The sequence below is a fragment of the Rhineura floridana genome, chromosome 1 (assembly GCF_030035675.1).
Source record: "Rhineura floridana isolate rRhiFlo1 chromosome 1, rRhiFlo1.hap2, whole genome shotgun sequence".
NCBI lineage: Eukaryota > Metazoa > Chordata > Lepidosauria > Squamata > Rhineuridae > Rhineura > Rhineura floridana.
The window spans coordinates 299,370,398-299,390,122 of record NC_084480.1 but is presented as its reverse complement, the minus strand read 5'-3'; the positions used below and the strand labels follow the sequence as shown (position 1 = coordinate 299,390,122).

Genomic DNA, 19,725 nt, shown 5'->3' with positions numbered 1-19,725 from the left:
AACGTACCCATAGCCAACAGATATTACTATCAAACTTTAAAAAGCAGGGAATTTGGGCAGCTATAGTGAATGTACCAGGGGAGCAGGAGACCTGACCTCCTCTGAGATATTGTACTGCCTACAAATTTGTCAAAATGCAAACATAATTTGGGTTGGTCTTTCACAGTCCAATCCACTTGCTGTGTTGCTTGGAAGAATTTGGTAACATGTGCCTCTGAGCATATGGTGAGTGGTGGCAACACCTGCAATCAGCCCAAAGAACAGAAACAAGACATGTGCTGTGCTGATCTTGTTTTAGCAGGGAGGAAGCATCAATATTAAAACAGCTGATATAGTTCAGATAGTCACTGTAAATATGTTTGATTTACTTTGCAATTTTAGTGAAGTTTCCTACAGTAAATCATTTTCTTTTGCTTCTGTTTATGTGAATATGTGAAGTACAGCAACACTTTGCAACACTAAAAAAAAAGCTCCAAAAACAATTGTGGAATAATGGCACTGACTATTCTGCAAAATAGGTTCCAATGGACATGAGGAGTGTCTCAGTTTGCACAAGATAAAACAGTGAGAGGTTAAATATATTCTAGCAAAATTCTAGGTGTGCTCTATGTTTTTAATTGACCATGCCCACCTTTCCTTAAGTGGAGTAGTTTAAGCATAGCAGGCTGAAAACATGCATCTTGGGCAGGCCAAGTTTGTTTTGCTGCATCTGACCCAGTACTGTCTATTCTAATACTAGTAGTTCTCTAGGCCTTAAGGCAGAGGTCTTTCCCATCACCTGCTAAGTGGTCCTTTGATGGGAAATACCAGAGAGATGACTTGGGGCCATCTTCATGCAAAGCATGTGCTCTATCAACAAGCTATGGAAACACAGAAGGTGGTAGGTGAGGCCTAAGTTGTATTATATAAACTTAAATAATAATATTTTTTGCATTATTCAGAAACTTGGAGGTCCTTTACAGGATAAATGTAGTCCTCTGCAATTAGATACTTTTGTTAAACAAAGGTCTTTTGTAGACTGATAAAAATGATAATTCCTAATGCTAGTTTTGTAGCAGCTGGGCCTAACAGCCATTTTCTTTACCATATATCCAGAAGCATCTCTTATGTTAGCATTTTGTCTCTTTTTCAGTAAATTTTAATTAGAATTTGGATTGGGAAACTGCTTTGTCATGGTTGCCAATCTTGCTGCGTCATAGTCTTGCAAAAGTTCAAACTGCTCATCGAGAACCCATCTTCATATTTTGCAAATTGCATTGGTTTCCTGTCAGTTAACCTATTTCCTTATAACTATTAAGGATTTCAAGGAAATCTGGAGACTATGATTCAACTTTGGCCAGTACAACAGCAAACTGGAAGGCATTAAAAACAACAGTTTTATTACTTGCAAGCTACTCTTATAAGATTGCTTTTAAGCTGGAAAACTTGTCTTTTTGTGTGTGTGTTTTCCTCCAGATCCCATGAAATCTCAATGCCTCAATGTCTTCCTTGTCTCTTTCTGAGTCTCTTGTTTTTGCCTAGGAATGGGTGAGCACCCCACCCCACAGTTTGGAATAGCTTTGGGTTAAAAAAAACTTTCCCCAAGCACTCAGAAAATACATCATTTTTTTTCTGAGCCCCTTCCAGTGTTCATTTCCTTCACATTATTCTTCACTGTGAACCGCTGTGGTTCCTTTCCATTTCTCCAGTACTCACCTGGCAATGACAACAGCAAGTTCTTACATTGGTAAGTCTTGCTGCAGGGCCTCTATTGGGAACATAGGAAGCTGCCTTATACTAAGACAGATCATTGGCCCATCTAGCTCAGTATTGTCTACACTGACTGGTAGTGGCACTACATGGTTTCAGGCAGTGGTCTCTCCCAGCCCTGCCTTGAGATGCCGGGGATTGAACCTGGGACCTTCCGTGTGCAAAGCAGATGCTCTACTGCATCTTCTCAATTGCCATAGTGGTCCCAAGTACAAGGTTCCATGGGAAATATAGTTCCCATGGATCTTGCTGGATCTACAAGGATAACAGGATCCAAGGAAACTAAATTAACCATGAATCCTTGCACTCGGGAAACATCATTGCAGTGCTAGGGGTGTAACAGACACCCATCCATAAGAGCTCCCCATGGTGCCATCACAACATCCCCCGTTGCCTTACAAATTTTTAAGAACATTATCCCTCACTTCCTGAACAGACAGGGATGTGTTTGATGCTGTTGTTGTTTTTCTCTATGAAGCAAATTGTAAAACATGGCAATTAAAATGTTAAAAGTAAAACAGACCTCCAAATACCTACCCTGCTTGCAAAGCTTATTCTGGTGCCCATATTTTCCTGGCCTCGTTGCTGGGGTTTTAAGTGCAGGCCCTCAGACTCCTCAATTCCTGCACTGTGTCATCTTGCAGTGGTTGCACTGGTACTGCCCAGGAATTTGTTCTGCAAGGTAAACAGAAGATGTTCTACATTTCATAGCAGAATAATAATGGAAGATAGGCCCTGTGCTTGTTTTCTGCTGTTTACAAAATGGGGCCAGTAACCTTTTTTTCTGCCTTGCAGGGGGTGTTTTAGAGAATTAATGAGGTAATGTTAGTGAAACACTCCAGAGATGCAAAGCGTTATGTAGGATCAGCGGTAATTATAAACAGGGCCGATTTATCCTGATTCCCATGACTGTCTGCTTGCTGACACAAAGGTTGTCACTTAAGCAAGATGGCTGCCTCCCTCGTCAGAGATGTTCAGAGATGCCAATTCTAATTAAAGCTGTTAGTTTGAAATGCAAGTTGCTGTTTTCGAAGACACGGTGATAAGCTTTACAATGTGTCGACATTCAAATTGCTTGAACTTGAATGAAAGAAGGGCAGATTTTCAGCGCTGTGGAGTCTTCTCATCAGTCCTCGCCCTCTGCTGTAGTTGGCTACATTTGAAACAGAAGTCAGTTTCAAATTGAGACATTTTAATATTTATAATCAAATTTGAGCAGCAGGTACCGAGTGTCAACCTTGTTCTCCAGCATTTTGACGTTTCTGTTGTTGTTTGACTGTCTGGAAGGTCTTTTAAGCTAATTGATAGTGCTATTTTCTTCAAAAATAAAATAAGATTGGGAACATAGATGCCTAAAAGTATGAAAACAATCTGCAGTGTTAGGCTTAGTATTCTAGCTTGAATAGGTGCAGCAATCTCTGGGAGCCTTCACTGAGGTTGTTTTTAAGTCTTTAAATTATGCAGCTTGGAAATGTACCATCTGTGTCAGGAAGAAGGATGGGGGGAGAATGGATTTGAAGTGTTCCATGTGCTGAGCTGAATCTCTCACATTTCTAGCTTTGGCTAGCAAGGAATTGGTTTTAAAAGAAGCCTCTCCCATAAACAGATGTAGTGTGGTAAACTTACCATTGGCTGCCGGCTAGCAGTGGGGCTTTGTATTATCCGTGTGTATTCCCCTTGCTGAGAATGTGGCTCTTTTTCACTTGGCAAAGATGTTTCTTTTGTTTTGCCTTTGTGGCTGTCTATTCCCTTACCAGTAGCTTTTTCCAGCTCTCTCTTAACATACACCTGTCCCCTATTCTGCAGGAGAGGATTTGGCAGGATGTAATCCTTTTTCACATAGCTTGGATCTGTAATAAAGTTGTCTGTTTTGGCAGTTAACCGAAGTTCTCTCCCAGTTAAGGGCCTTTAAAAATAAATACTATTACCAATTATTACTATTTTTATAGAATATAGTTATAGTTGGCGTGAAGTGTTTTAAAACAGGGGTGGGCAGAGTTCAGCCTAGTCAGATCGTCTCTGTTATTTGGTGTTTTTTTTACTAGAATCCCAAAATCTAGCAACTGGAGCCAGGTGCAAAAGGCATAAAGTTAGAATTAAAAAAAATAGGATGGCTCTGAGCACATTTCAAGCCTAAGAATTTATTTTCAGTACCAGAAGTGAACTGAGCTTACAGTCCCTTCACACAAAAGTCTATTCCTTGTCAGCTTTCTTTATTTCAACAGCTTACTTCTGTTGTTGTTGTTGAACAGTTGGCGTCAAACTACCACAAATCACCCAGAGATCTACCTTCTGCCCACCCATTTTAAAGCTATTTACATTAATTATCTAGGACCCCATACGTTTTCTAAATGAACCTGAGAGCTGACTAAGGTATCCCCATATTGTTCAAGAGGGACAGAGGCCGAGAGAGAGTGCTTTGCCTTAAGGCTCTCTAGTGAGTTTGTAGCTGTGGCAGTATTTGAACTGGACACTTTCCAGCTCATTTCCTTAGCCATTATGCTACAGCAGACACAATAATTTTGCCTTGGGATTGACAACCCCTTGACTCAAAAATGAAAGGAACTCCAGGTCAGGGATTCTTGACTACTTGTATCCCACATTTCCTCCAAGGAGCTTGAGGTGGCGTACATGGTTCTCCTCCTCCCTATGCTGTCCTTACAGCAACCCTGTGAGGTAGGTTGGGCTGAGAGACTAACTGGACCAAGGGCACCCAGTGAGCTTCATGGCTGGGTGTGGATTTGAACTCTGGTCTTCCAGGTCTTAATCCAGCTCTCTAACCCCTACACCACACTGGCTGTGGGGATTGCATAAGCCCAGAATTGACCACTGGTGGTCTTCAAGCTGGACCTGATCCATGCCACATTTGAAGGAAGGCTTAGGGATGCTGTTTACTTGGCAGGCACCCGCTTGAGGGTGGGGAGGCTTCCAAGAACTGGCAATGCTCCTGGCACTCCCAGACTTCTGCAGGGAAAAGCAGAGGAGACTGGGAAAGCATTGGACATCACTTCTCTCATCCCCCCATTCCTTATCCAGAAAAGATATGTCCATGAAGTTGCCTTAAGAAGCCACTGAGATACTAAAGAAGCTTCCTGGGTCAAGCCTCATTTTCTGGAAGGAGAGGTGTCTGTCAGTTTGAAGTGGGGTGTCATTCTCATTTTTTGGGGGGGGACAATCCTCCTTACTGGAAACAACTGACTAACATGCTCCTGGTCATAAAGCATATCTGAATAGGAATGAGCTTGTTCCTGCCTAAAACCCGATGCTCCTTGTTGTTTTCATATGAGAACAGTCATAGGGATCTGTACTGGGGTGGGGGGAAGATACGGTGAGAAAGCATAAAATCTGTTTGAATTCCTGGCTGCTTTCACACTGCACTTAATTCCATTATTCTGACTATTTCTTACCTGATAGTTTGCACATTTTATATGATCTTTCACACGACGTAAAATCTAGTGGAATATAGCGGAAGTTTTGTGCTCATTTCTATGTTAAATGATTCCAGAAACAATCTGTTTGCAAGCTTAGGAACCCGTAAAATTGCAGGGGTTTTGTGCTAGCTGAATATAGCAGGCATCCTGGCAAGTAATGCGTTCCCACCTTTTAGGCACATGTCAATTTTTTTGGCCTTTTTTTTCTTTTTGCCTAACTAAAATTGTACCAATATTCCAGCATAGGTTCAGGTACCGGCTTCCCCTTTCTCCTTTTCGCACACATACCCCTGTGTCCAGACACCCCGCAAAAATAAGGTCAGATGCTAAAGGGACAGCTGTCGCATGGCGACAGGACGTGATCTTACACCTCCTGCACATATGGAGTGAGGAAAAAGATCAGCTTCAGTTAAGGAGCAGTCACAGAAATATGGATATATTTGAAGACATTTCAAATGATAAAAGGGGCCATAATAGGTCTGTTCATCACTGCAGACTGCTACCTTGTGCAGGGAATTATGGGGGAACTACAATGCGCATGTGCGTAACAGGTGATGGATAGAAACAAGACGTTGTTCGTTACAGGATTGTGTGAGTCATTTGCGCAAAATTACGGTCTATCAGCCACAGTTCCTTAAAGCAACAGGTACTGCAGTGTGAAAGGAATTTTAGAATCAGGACAGAAGCACTAGCACTTTGATCCTCAATTGATCCTCAGAACTGACGGCATAAGCCCCATGTGTGAAAGCAGCATTTGTGTCATGAAGGGGCAGTTGACTGAAGTTTGCAGCACACATTCGAGTGGTTGTGCAAATACCTTGGATAGCCAGACCCTGATGGTGTAAACAAGTCTTAAATAAATAAATAAAAGCACAAAGGTCTCAGCATGTCTGGAACAGACATTTGCCTAAGCCGTTGGAGAGCTGCTTCCAGTCAGAATAGCCATTATGAATCTATATTAGGAATGAACACAATTTAAGATAGACGAAGGTCTGCTGGTAGATTATTGGCTGATTTCCAGTAGGTCTGCCTGGTGCTTGCTGGTTGCTGGGATCCTTCAAAAATGCTGGACTTGGCTGGATTCTGCCAGGCAGATAGAAGATCTCTCTTTCCAAGTGTTCATGAAAGATGGTTATTGCCACGTGGCAGGTTGAAGGAGTAAAGTCACAGAATATGGTTCTTTGTAGTTCTTAATCCAGGGCTGTGCCACAGCTTTAAATTCAATGAAAGCAACAGTATGGCCAGTTTTGGCAGCAGCTTGGTATTTGGAAAGAACAGCTACTATTAATAACTCATTAAGGGGCATAAGATCACTTTTCTATCTGATCCTGATAGCTTTATCTGAGGGAGTTCATTCTCTTAATTATAACGAAGCATGCCCAACGGAAGCTGCAGTTAAGAATCTTAAACTGTCAGATGAGTACTTGGGCTACTGTAGAAATCCCATTTTAGGCCACTATTGCAAAGAACAGACCATTCAAAGTCAGGCAGTGTTGGTAATATATACAGAGGCCTTGAAATGTTAAGATACCAGGCTAAGGAGAACTCTTGCGAGGCATTTTGTTTTTGTTTTTTAAAAAACATAGCCCACTTCCATATTGGGAGCACACAAATCCAACCTGCAAAGCTTGTCAAGATTTTTGATCCGCACTATACATTTAAAGCACATCCAATGCACATCTAAAGCACATGACTTACCCCAAAGAATCACGGGAACTGTGGTTTTCACATCAGAGTGCTATACATTCCCAGCACCGTTAACAAACTATAGTTCCCATGATTCTTTGGGGGAAGTTGTGTGCTTTAAATGTAGGTTGGATGTGCTTTAAATGTATGGTGTAGATCTGAGTTGCCATTGCCTTAAAGAAGTTACACCAGGAGAATATCCAGTAAAAAGTAGTTGCAGGAAAAGGGGGGGGGTCTTCTAAACAGAGCAGTTCTAAGTGGGGTCTATGGGAGTGGGGTGAGGTGAGGAGAGAAAGTGATATGGTAGATCTTGCTGAATAGAACATCTGCATTCAGAGGCAGGAGGTCCTTCTCTACTAGATGCTACCTAATGGTAGATGCACCAACCTCTACTTGATGTTTGGGGCAAACAGGAGAGATCACTTGCTATTGTTAGCACCCCAAAAGCACCTGGACGGCTACCATTAGAGAAACAGTGCTGGGGCAGAGAGACTTTGATTTGATCTAGTAAGTCAATTCATCTGTTGAAAAACAGCGAAAATATACTCAATCTATTTTGATGGAGTTGTAAGTAAAACGTTTGTATATCTCTCCCACATAAAGCAAAGGTAGTCCTGTTGGTCCATGAGTAAAATCTAAAAATCCACCCATATTGGGGCAAACAAAGGTTTACAAAATAGTGTGCAAGCTTCCAAGTTTCTCCAAATCTTTTCATCAGCCTAGATCAGGTGTGGGGAACCCTTGGCCCTCGCGATGTTGCTGAACTACAACTCCCATCATCCCTAGTTATTGGCCAATCTTGCTGGGGCTGATGGGAGTTGTGGTTCAGCGACATCTGGAGGGCCAAAGGTTCCCTGCACCTGGCCTAGAGAGTAAACAAACCAAAGGGGTGAGGGGAGGGAAAAAAGAGGGGAAGAAAAACAAGGGGAGGGGGAAGGGAAAATGGACATGCTCTTCCTCCCCCCCCCCAAGAAATCTTTCAAAATAGCAATTCTATTGTAATGAGACAGCTGCAGCATCCCCTATAAGTGAACCATGCTCCGTACTGTTGAACCCTCTTAATTTTACTTCAGTCTTTTTAAAAATTGTCAGAGGGCTTGATTTCCTTATTGCTAGGACTGATGCAACACTTTTAAAGATCCAGTCATGCTAAAAAAATCAGTGTCATGTTCTCTTCTGCCCCAGGAAGCTCCACGTGCAGATGCCAAAAGGCAGGATGGGGTCCCTTGAAAATCCCAGAGAGAAGCCTGAACAGTGAATTATTACAGGCATCTTTTTTCTATTTTGGAACAGTGTCTGTTGTTTACTGAAACAAGCTGAAAGCAAGGCTACTTGCTTGTTTGTGGTTTTGGATTTTAAATTCTAGCTTCAAGGGGACTTGCAATATCCTGTCCTGTTCTGCGGATCAAAGAGCATGGTTGTGTTCCAGATTAAATTAAATCAGAATAAATGCTACTCGTTGGTTGTATTTTCACCAGCCCGTAACACAATCAGAATGGGCATTTTTTTAGGGTTCATTCACAAGATAGCCAGAAAGGTTGTGCCTGCACACAGTTTAACCCCCTTCCTCACAGAGTGATTATATTTTGGAATTGTTTATTAACACCCTAAATTAACCTATGCTGCCCATGGTTCTAGTCATTAAGCTATATATTGCATTGAAATGACTTCTCAGCCCTCTAAATACAAAAATCCATTCTTTTATGTAGTCGGGCATACCTGTCCATCTGTCTTCAGGGGTTACTAATCCACATTAAGAAAACATACTCAAAATGGTTTAATGGAGATTATTTTCCCTTTTAGTTACTCTTTTGTACTTGCAGCTCAGTTCGCGGAAGTAAAGAGAAGAGGAGCAGAGAAATGTAATTCTACAAAAATGTTGCACAAAGGTCCTTCTTATCCTCCTGCCTCATCCACAATAACATTAGCTATGACCTGAAGGAGCTTTTCTTGCCTATAAAGAGAAAGAAATGTTTTATGAGGCGTTCCTTCTGAGCCATTTTAATCCAAGGCTAATTAATCGGCATAATCATGCCCCAGGGACGCAGGCTAGTTTTCCATCTATGAATTCACACTCCTGAATATCTCCTTGTGTGAGAAGTCATAACAGGGAATGGAGAGGAGCACAGGAATTCTTCAGAACAGATCTGAGAGACAGAATAGAGATCTTTGTCACTTTCCCCAAGGCACAGGAGGTGTTGGTAGGGGAGACCAAGTTAGATACTGGACAGATACTGAGTCCCCCTTTCTCTGAGTCTCAAGGGAAAACTCACAAGGGGAAGGAAATGGAGCTAGTGGTTGCCAACGCTGTGACATATTTCACAGTGGGCGGGTGCGCCTGTTCCAGTTGAGGTTTTGCAGCCAGTCTGCATCCAACTGAGGCAAAATGTTAAAACAAAAATCCTTAACTGGAAACATTGGTCATCTGAGAGAACAGAAGGCAAATGGCTCTGCAGGATTTTGCAATAAATCATTTGCCTTGTCGATGTTTTTTTGAAAGGTTTTTGGAAGGGGTTTTGCAGCTGTACTTTGAAGTACAGCAGGCCTGAAAAAGACAGCAACTTGATGCAGTTGAGATCTCTTAAGGAATATTTGTGAGGCATTCCACTACACTAGAATAGAATTTTATATAAATTTGATACCTCATGAATAATAATCAAAATTTGACATACAAAGTTGGCGATGGAGATGTCCATGTGCAAATGGTGTGAGAATATTTCACCACAAATCCCTTTCTGCTCTTCTTTTTTGGGGGTGGTGAGGAGGCTGTTTTGGGGCAGGGAGCAGGAGCGATTCTGGGAAGTCTGGGTGCTTTGTCCTCTTTGACCTTGGGCATGTCACTCAGCGGTAGTTTCCCATCTGTAAAATGGGAATGATAGTATTGTCACAGTGTGATTTAAGAGTGAATGCACTAAAGACTGCAACACATTTTGGCAATTAGAGGTGCTGTTTGAATGATAATTAACACCACCATCCAGCTAGTCGCACCAAAAGATATTAGCATATTCATAGTCCTCATTAGGTGACAGAATAAATAGACTTTCTGGATACATTTGTGAAGCAAAGGAAGAAAAACACTCAGAACTCTGTTAAATATAATTGTACAAGGTGCTTAAGAGTAACCTTGTACATTTTTATCTTAGATCTGTTTCTAGATCTACTGTATCTGCTGGGTCTTATGATTGTAGAAAAGAACTGTCACTTAATTTTTTTGGAGTGTGATTATATCTGGCAATACATTAACAGAGCCACACCTTTTTACTCCATAGTGATTAGCTCAGAAAAACTACCACCCCCGTGATTATTATTCCACCCCCTTTTTAAGAATGAAAAACTAAAAGGAAAAAAGATTCCCCCTCTCTTGCTATCTCCATAAGCGTTCTTTTATAGTATGGGGATATCTATCCATATGCTCATCTTTATCCATTCAGATTGTGAGATTGTCTTCTTTTATTTTATTTTATATTTATTTATTATTCTTGGTATTCTGCCCTTCCTCCTTTAGGGGCCCTGGGCGGTTGACAATAACCATACAAATAAAATCAACACAAAACAATAAAGAAATAAAAGAAAACCGTGTTGCAGTAAAATGCAGTATGACAGGCAACGGTATTTGGACTCTACTCTAGCTGTGTAACAAACAAAGTAGTCACCTGAAGGATAATAGTATGGGGGACAATCGGAACTGCACCAGGAGGAAATTCCATAATTGGGGTGCTGCTTTATTCCACCACCCCATGGGCCATTGGGGGACCTCCACCAATCTCAGGGCCTGGGCCAATAAGTACTGGGGAAGACCCTCTTTGAAGGTCCCATGCTATTAAGGGCTTTATACACTACTGCCAACTCTTTCAATTGGGCCAAATAGCTCACAGAATCGGTGACTCATGATTCCCAGTTACATACGTAGCTAGTGGCAGGAAAGCAGTTTTTTTTCACGGACAAATTTATTTATTTAGTGTATTTATATACCGCCCTATAGCCGAAGCTCTCTGGGAGAGTTCTGGGATTGAGAACTGGCCCCACCTCCCTCTGCTGCCCTTTAAAAGTTCTTTATTGGAACTTTTCTCTCTGTTGGCAATGAATGATGAATGAATTGTTTTGATACTAGTTTTTTTTAACATTTTATTATGTCTCTATTATAAAACTATTTTGAATGATCTTTCACAGAGAGAAGCTAAAACCAACAATGTATTATTGTTGATGTATTTATATTTTTGTTTGATGTTTTGTCATGCTTTGTTATGAACCGCTTTGAGTGTAAGGCACACGGAAAAGTAGGGTTGCTCCCTCTAACAGTGAACTCAGGTGGTTAGTGCCAATAAGACGGTAGCCAAAATGGACCCACTGAGCATGCTTAAGGAAACCTGGGGGTTTACAGAAGTACAAAAGGAACTCTAGCAAGAAAACCAAAGCAGGCAAAATGGAAATGGACTGCCTTCAAGTCAATCCCGACTTATGGCGACTCTCTGAATAGGGATTTCATGGTAAGCTGTGTTCAGAGGGAGTTTACCATTGCCTCCCTCTGAGGCTAGTCCTCCCCAGCTGGCTAGGGCCTGCTCAGCTTGCCACAGCTGCACAAGCCAGCCCCTTCCTTGTCCGCAGCTGCCAGCTGGGGGGCAACTGGGCTCCTTTGGACTCTGCAGCTTGCCCACGGCTGCACAGGTGGCAGGGCAAGTAACCCCTGAGCCACTCCCTGTGGAGGTGATCTTTAGCTGGCCCTTGACACCCAGGAGACACGAGCGGGGATTTGAACTCGCAGCCTCTGGACTCCCAGCCAGGCTCTCCTCCCCACTGTGATATACCAGCTGTCTAAAGCAGGCAAACCCTCCCTTAAAAAAAAAAAAGCAGTCCAGTGGATATGATCATGGTGATTAGCCTTAAAATGTAGAGTGACAATTGGAAAAAGAAAAACTGAGCTTCAGGTGTGTGTGTGGGGAAGTATTTATTTATTTATTTATATCCCACCCTCCCAGCAGGAGCCCAGTAGGGGTAGAAAAGAAAGGAATGATCTTCTTGGAGGGAATGGTTGGCTGGAACACTGCTTGCTCCTTTTTGAGAGGGAGGATACATTACAACATTTTGTTGCAGCTCATACTTGTACAAATACAGTGACTATGCTTCTGGGAGTAAGTGTGAACCCTGAAACCACATACATCAAGGCAATGTGTGGGCTTTTCATCACACACTTGGCACCCTGCTTGAAGGGAGTATGCCAAGTAGTTGGGAAAGATCCGTGTAGCCAACGTGGTTGTGATATTATGTCATACTCTCCAATGGCATGGGATCAGACCATGAGGAATCAGTTCCTATGACATTAGATGTGTGTAAGAAAGGGCAGAGACCAAGGCTTGCAGTCCAATACTTGTCTACCCAACTTCATTGGGTTCAGTGGTATTTACTCCCAGGTAAGTGTGTATTGGATTGCAGCCTAAATGAGTATAGGTAACTAGTCCACATGAAATAATTTCAAATACTTAAAAAAAAATCTCATCCTATCAAGACTGGGAAGCGGAGGTTGCTCTCTTGAGTCAGGTTTAATATACATGTTTTTTTTAAAAAAAAAACAGTGGCTGTTCCCATAAAGTTGTAACTAGCAGCTCATATTTTTGGCATTTCCTGTTCTTGTTCTTATTTTTAAAAAGAAAAAGAGCTGTGCCTGGCTTTTGTTAGGAGAGGAGATGCAAAGTGACTCTAGAAACGTTAGTCGGATTATGACACAGATTTCCTGCTTGCTGAGTAATCAGTCTGTACTTGGTTGATTTGCGGTAGATTTTGCCTTTGGGCTAGAGGAGGGAAACAGCTGGCCTTGTTAGCAGAGTTTACGCTGGTGTGGAAGGAGAGGAAGCGGGGAGGGGGGCGTTCATTTGGATTAGAGCAAGATGGCTGAGAAATACTGCAAAGTATGTTGAATCTTCAGGAATTGGGGGGGAGAATTGTTTATAATAACGGGGAAAATTGTTTGACAAGAGCCTACTTTGTGCTGTAGATTATGGCATCTGGCTGCATGCCAAATTTTGCGTTTGCTGCAGTTGTATGCCTTGAAAAACGAGGGGGGGCATTGTAAGGAAACAAGTCAGTCGAACTTAATAAATCAAGAAGATTCACTCGGATCCCGTTTGACTTGACTCTGTGCCAGCGATACATATGCTTATACATCAAGCATCTGGGCTCGGAGCTGACGTTTTAATGGTTTGATTAGTTTAGGAAGAATACTTCCATTGTGTGCGTCTGCAATTATATTAAGTACTGTGTGAAGTTGTTACATTATGATGAGCTTACATTACCTTTCTCTGTGTATATACTATAGTCTGTGTCTCTATCCAAGATCCAGCTAGTAATCTGACCCAATCCCCTTAAAGAAGGAGCTGTTAAATTAATAAAGCTGTTAATCACATAACCAGGGGGAGGGAGTGGGGGTGGTGGAGGATCATGTATGTGAGAAAATGCCAAAATATTACCAAAAATGTCTTGCAGCAATGGAGGGTTGTTGTTTTTTAATACTGCTACATTGTTAAAGAGAGCCAGTGTGGTGTAGTGGTTAGACTGTTGGACTACGACCTGGGAGACCAGGGTTCAAATCCCCACATAGCCATGAAGCTCACTGGGTGACCTTGGGCCAATCACTGCCTCTCAGCCTCAGAGGAAGGCAATGGAAAAAAACCCTCTGAATACCGCTTACCATGAAAACTCTATTCATAGGGTCGCCATAAGTCGGAATCGACTTGATGGCAGTCCATTTCCATTTTCAAATTGTTAAAAGCCACTTTAAGTTATCTTTTTCTGCACATCGTTATCTAGTACTTCCCCTAATGCAGTAGCCTGGTTTGGACAATCGTACCAAGCTTCATAACTCAGGAACTATGGTTTGTGAAGCCAAAACCGAGAGGTGCTTCCCTTGCCCTTCCTCTGCCCACCACTCCCATCTGCCTTTGGCATGAGGATCCTGACTTTGAAAATAAACCAGATAGTGGCCCTGATGCTTATTTCTAGCTTCATTAAATCATGGTTTATGAAGCCTGGAATGATCCTCTGAACCTTCCCTGTGCCTCTCTGCTAGGATCCCATGGCCTGTTTTGCCTGCAATACTAAACCACAGTTTAGTACTACAGGAATTAGTCTCAGGTTCTCATGCTCTCTTTTCCCCTCTTCTTTTCCTCTGGTGTGTCTGCAAAGAGAAGATTATAAGCCTTTTCTTCCACTTTTGCACTATCCAGAGTTCCTTGTTACATTTGAATTTGGGGATACTCTGGTTAGTTTTAACCAAAGATGGGGAACCTATGGCCCTCGATGTATTAGGAACGTAGGAAGCTGCTTTACACTGAGTCAGACCCTCAGCCTATCTAGCTCAGTATTGTCTACACTGACTGGCAGTGGCTTTTCAAGGTTTCATACAGGGTTTCTCCCAGCACTATAAGGATATGCCAGGGATTGAACCTGGGATCTTTTGCATGCAAAGTCCATGTTGTTGGACTCCAACTCCCATCAGCCCCAGCCAACATGTCCAATGATTGAGGATAAGGGGAGCTGTAGTTCAGCAACATCTGAATGCACTTCCTTCTCCAGAGAAGCAGGTGGAGGGGGAAGCCAGGTCTGAGCTCAAGGCTCCTTCCCATAGCACTAAACCATGATTAGGAAAATGGGCCACTCATAGTTTTTTAGTGATGGCATAATTGATTTAATGCAGATAAATGGCCTTAATGTACTGATTTAGGGTATAGATGGCCAACCTGTGACGGACATGGAACAAAAAGCATGAACAGCAAGACTCATTAGGGTACTCTGAGGTATGTATCAGTGGCACTACAGCAGGCAGGCAGCACAGCCCCTGGGCCTTCGACAGCAGGCAAAGCAGTATCTTTAATCTTCTGTTGTACTGGATGCTTAATCTCTCTTACATTTGCTCTATCTCATTTGCACATACTTGCCTGCCAATGTGCAGATAGGGGATTTGCTGAAATATTAATCAACCTTGCTTGATAGGGGAGATTTCTGCAACTGACAACTTGCCCTGGGAGACTCCAGAATTTTTACCAAAAAAGAAAATGGGTCTGTTGAAAGTGCTTTCTCTTCATTATGCCTCACCCACCCACCCACCCACCCACCCACCCATACGGTACTGGTGAAACCTTTCATTTTAGACAGGATTATTTTATTTTCCATAAGGAAGGAAGTGAAAATATAGTCATGGTTATGTAGCAGTTCTTTGAGATCTCCAGTTTTGCTAGGTGCTAATTAAATTTATAAAATCAAATTTGTATTAGATTTGTCAAAAGCTGTTAAGATCACCTTGGAAATAAGTGAAATTTTCCTTGCTCTCTGTTCCCCTCACCTCCCCCATCCCTGCACTATAAATGAATGGTTCCCCATCCCAAGTAGCTGGGGTGACAGGTATTGATTTTGAACTTGCCAGAGCTGGCAACAAATAGTTTGTTCTGCTTGTACTGGTAAGGTGATGGTAAGCAAAGCCTTCCATCTGCTGTCCCTCAGCGCTGAGATAATATTCTTGAAGCTTAATTCTCACGGCCATGGCAATGTAGGTAAGTTAGGTCATCATGACATGCTGGATGGGGCTGATGGGAGTTGTCCAAAACATCTGGAGGAGCATCAGATTGGGGAAGGCTGGCATAGTGCTTTGTATTTATCCTTCCAACAGATAGCCATTGCAAATTTATTCCCCCTTTGTAGACAGGAAAGTGAGGCTGAGAGGCTGAAAATCTCTCAAGGCTATCCGGCAAGTTCCAGAATAGCTTTTATTTCTGGCTTTCCATTTTAAATGGTGGCAAAACCACTCGAAGCACATTGCACATATCTTCTTGCTTCTGTGTTTCATTAAAAAACCAAACAATAATGAGTAAAAAGCTAATATGCACTATTCATTGAACTATGAAAATGGCTGCTTAAGCCTCCTAATGCAAACAGGAAGCAACAATTTGTAATGCTCAGAGGGGTTTATGTGGAGATGGCTATTTCTGAGCTGTCAGATGTTGCCCATCTCAATGCAATATGCAGAATGAATGTTTCTGTTGACATCACTTTCACCTCTCTCACCTTTTTGATTTGTAAAAGGGATTTTCTTCTTTTTTCTACACTTTTTGAGGTACTGGAAAAGACTTGTCCTGAACGCGCTTACTGGCCATGTCACACCAACACCTTCTTTGGATAGACTTCACAACTAACAGTACCATGTCCAGATGAAAGCCTTGTAGCCATCTCTGACTTGCAGGAGCTGACTGTTACCTATATATATAGCAGAGGTGAGGAACCAGTTTTGACCAGAGGGCTGGATCCAAAAATGGCCAGCCCTCTGCAGGCCATTATTGAAAAGTGAGTGGGACCTCCTACTTGTCCTTCAGCTGACATCATAAGATGTCTGGCATTTCAGCTTCAAGCTTCAGCTGCAAAGGAAGAATTCAAAGTGCACTGTTCCCTAAGTGCTGTTCATACTGTTCCTTTGCCTTGATTTGGCATTGTAGGCCAAATCAAGGCCTGCAGGCCAGATTCCCCACCACTGCTACATAGCATCTGTAGTGGTTAAAGACTCTCACCTCACGTTTCTGTCTGCCTTCCTTGCTCATTGTTTTAACACTGTGATTGACAGGTGTGATTATCACTATAGTTGCTGCAGCAATTGAAAATGAGTGAAAATGTGTAGCCCATATTTTCCCTTCATTTCTTTCTCAGGCTGCAGTGCATCTGGACAGGAAAGGGCCATAAGCTTCCTGCTGTTTTTTAAACTTTATTTTTCTGATGGAACAGTGTGGTGCTCCATTATCTGAAACATTGGAAAGCCCTGTCAAGAAACCAGGAACGCTCTGATCACATGTCTTCCCAATCCTGTCTAGCTGGAGATCAGATGTTCAGATGTGTCTTGATAGGAGACACTTCAGTAGTATAGGCTACTTTTGAAATGCAGATATCCAGCCTCTCTCCCTCATGGGAGACCTGTCAAGAGGATGAAGAGCAAGGCCATTTCCTAGATCTCTGGGTTGTTTATATGCAACCACCTTAAATTAATACAAGCCTGTCTCTTCCCCTTTTGCAGTTACCATTATTGCATCTCTTCCCCACCCCCACCCCACCCCCTGGCCTCACCCTCCTTGCAATTCACGTACATTCTGAAATGGACCTGTATCGCTGAATTTGTGGCACTTGATAGTAGATTGCTTTACAAATCAGGCGAATATAATTTAATAACCTTTTGGGAAGCATCCAAAGCCATATTGTCCATCATTTGGCAAGGGTACCAGTACATTTTTACAATGAATGATGTCCCAGAGAGGATATTAAGCCCGACAGACATGGATTAATCTAACTGTTTCTTAAAACCCTCCAAAGGTGATTCTGTAACCCTTGCTATGTGATGTTGTTAGAAGTATTGTTTCATTTCTACTTAAAAACTGCGAACATTCACTTGCCTCATCTGGATGTAGCTAAATATCTACTGGTGGCAAATTTTAAGAAATGGCCATTAGGTGTGTATGCTTAACCCTAATTAGAATGTTAGGCATAACATTTGGTAATGGGAGAGGAAACTCCAGAGTGTGCAGCCTAGTGTGTAGTTAAGCAAAGACAGCTAGTTTGGACACTTTCAGGTTGAACTGTAGCCTCCATGTCTTAGAAAAACCAAATCGCCTATGCTCCTATGTTGTGAGACAATGAGCAGTGCAGGGCAAAGTTCATAGCTACACCCCCTCCTTTCCTTCTAGCTAGTTTGGCATATCTGTTAACAAAGAAGCCTTGCTACATACAATGCAGTTGTTTTCATTCACTTTGAGTCTGTGGCTATTTCAGAAAAAGGCAAAATAGGGAATGGAATGTCTTTAAAAGCTCTGTAATTCTGTGTGTTGATCACCATGTGCCTTGTTTTTTCATACAAAACGGAGCAATAAAATGTGTTTTCTTAGAGATACAGATATATATCCAGATACCAATTTCTTTTTGAAATATTTGTATCAGTTATATCATGGCATCAGTGAAGTATGACACAGTTCTTGTGGGGATGTGGCAATTTGCTGTGCTCAGCCTACAGTTCTGGTTCCCAAATTTATGCAGATTCTGTAACCAAAAGTGCCAGATTTTCCCATCAAAACTTTCCCCACCACTTTATTGAAATTAAAACCATACACTACAAAGTTAGGAAAAATACACAGACATACACAAATCAATCATATACTTAAAAAAAAACAAAAAATCAGATGGGTGTTATCTCCATTTGTACCAGGTTAATTAATACAAATATATGCTTCTATCTGTTATAATTCATTCATTATTTTTAATCAATTGCCATTAATTGATTATTCCACATGAAAATATATTCCCTTGGAGGGTGGTGAGATTTCAGTATGTTTATCCATGTATGTTACAAAAGGCCGACACATGGTAGTGAAGTCTTCTGGTGCTGCCTCTCACCTAATTAATTTAAGCTCATAAGTCAGTTTCTTCAATATGGTTATATCTATGGCCGCCTGATACCACGCATCTATTGTGTAATTTGCAGCATCTTTCTATCCCTGAGATATGGTTAGGAGAGCTGTCACCAACAACAACAAAAAAACCCACCAAACGTTTAAACAAAATATCAGAATTATCCTCACAGAACAAACACAACTTAGTCCAATCCTGCCAATAATAGCCCTGATCTCTGCTAGCATTTCATTCTAAAACCTAACCACCCATCCAAAACATATCCCAATATGTATGTGTGTCTCTGCACCCCTGCCAACATTGGGGGAACCTAGATCCCATTATGTGAGCTAGCCACACTGGGGTATAAAACCACTGATGGATCACTTTTGAAGAGTTCACCCGTATATAAGCTGATACAGAGAAGGGCTTGATCGATGGAATCTTGACCCATACAGCTGGGTTGAGTTGTTTTCCCTAGTCCTCTTCCCACACCACCTTCAAGCTACCAAAGTAAGGAAACAGGTATATCATGGCATCAGTGAAGTATGACACAGTTCTTGTGAGGATGCAGCAACCTGCTGTGCTCAGCCTAAAGTTCTGGTCCCCAAATTTATGCAGATTCTGTAACCAAAATTGCCAGATTTTTCATAAGAGAGAAGAACAGTTAGGTGGAGGGAGCCTTTTAGTCTTTGGCCTGCTTCTTATTTCTTAAACAACTGAGTGTTGCAGTCAGAGAAAAGGTCACCTATCAGAAAATGAACCTTTTAAGCCCATGTAGCCCATACGGTAGCCTTAGTCCAAATGTTTTGGACTACAGTACGCATTAATCCTAGCCAGCATGGTCAGTAGTTAGTGGATTGTGTAGTCCAAAATAATGGAGGGCACCGGGCTGGGGAAGGCTGCTTTAGTCAGTAAATGTCAGATGTGATGGACAACAGCCCACTTGCCTGAAAACTTCACAGTGAAGTAAAAGCAACAATTTCAAGTGCAGATTTCCTTGATTGGGCATCTTTGGCATTTTTTTCACCTAGTTCTCTGTTCAAGACCAGCCCCTGATTACAAGATTCAAGGTTTTCCCACCCCACCTAATGCCACCCCTCCCCCCTTAAATCAAAATGATCTTGATTAGATTTAGAGAACCAGGCAGTAAAACTGACACAATGAAATCCAATTTGAAAATTCAATTTAAATGAAATTGAATTCAGTATGAATGCTTGAAGAGGGGAAAACAACCCAAAAGGAATGAGACTAGTAGAAAATGAAGGGAATAGTTGGCAAAGAAGCAGCTGAGCAAGATCTCCTTTAAGGCTGGTGACAAATCATTTGATGAGCTCTTACGGGCATGGTTTTAGGTCAGTGGTAAAGCATCCGCTTTGGATGCAGAAAATCCCAGATTTAATCCTTGGCATCTCTGGATAGGTCTGGGGGAGATGCCCCGCCTGAAATCCTG

The 19,725-nt window shown here is 42.0% G+C and overlaps 1 protein-coding gene across 1 annotated transcript in view; it reads left to right on the top strand.

The window, feature by feature from the left end:
* The window catches only part of EXT1 (exostosin glycosyltransferase 1), a 326,984-nt gene that overhangs the window by 169,599 nt on the left and 137,660 nt on the right, over positions 1–19,725 (top strand). The window lies entirely within an intron of this gene.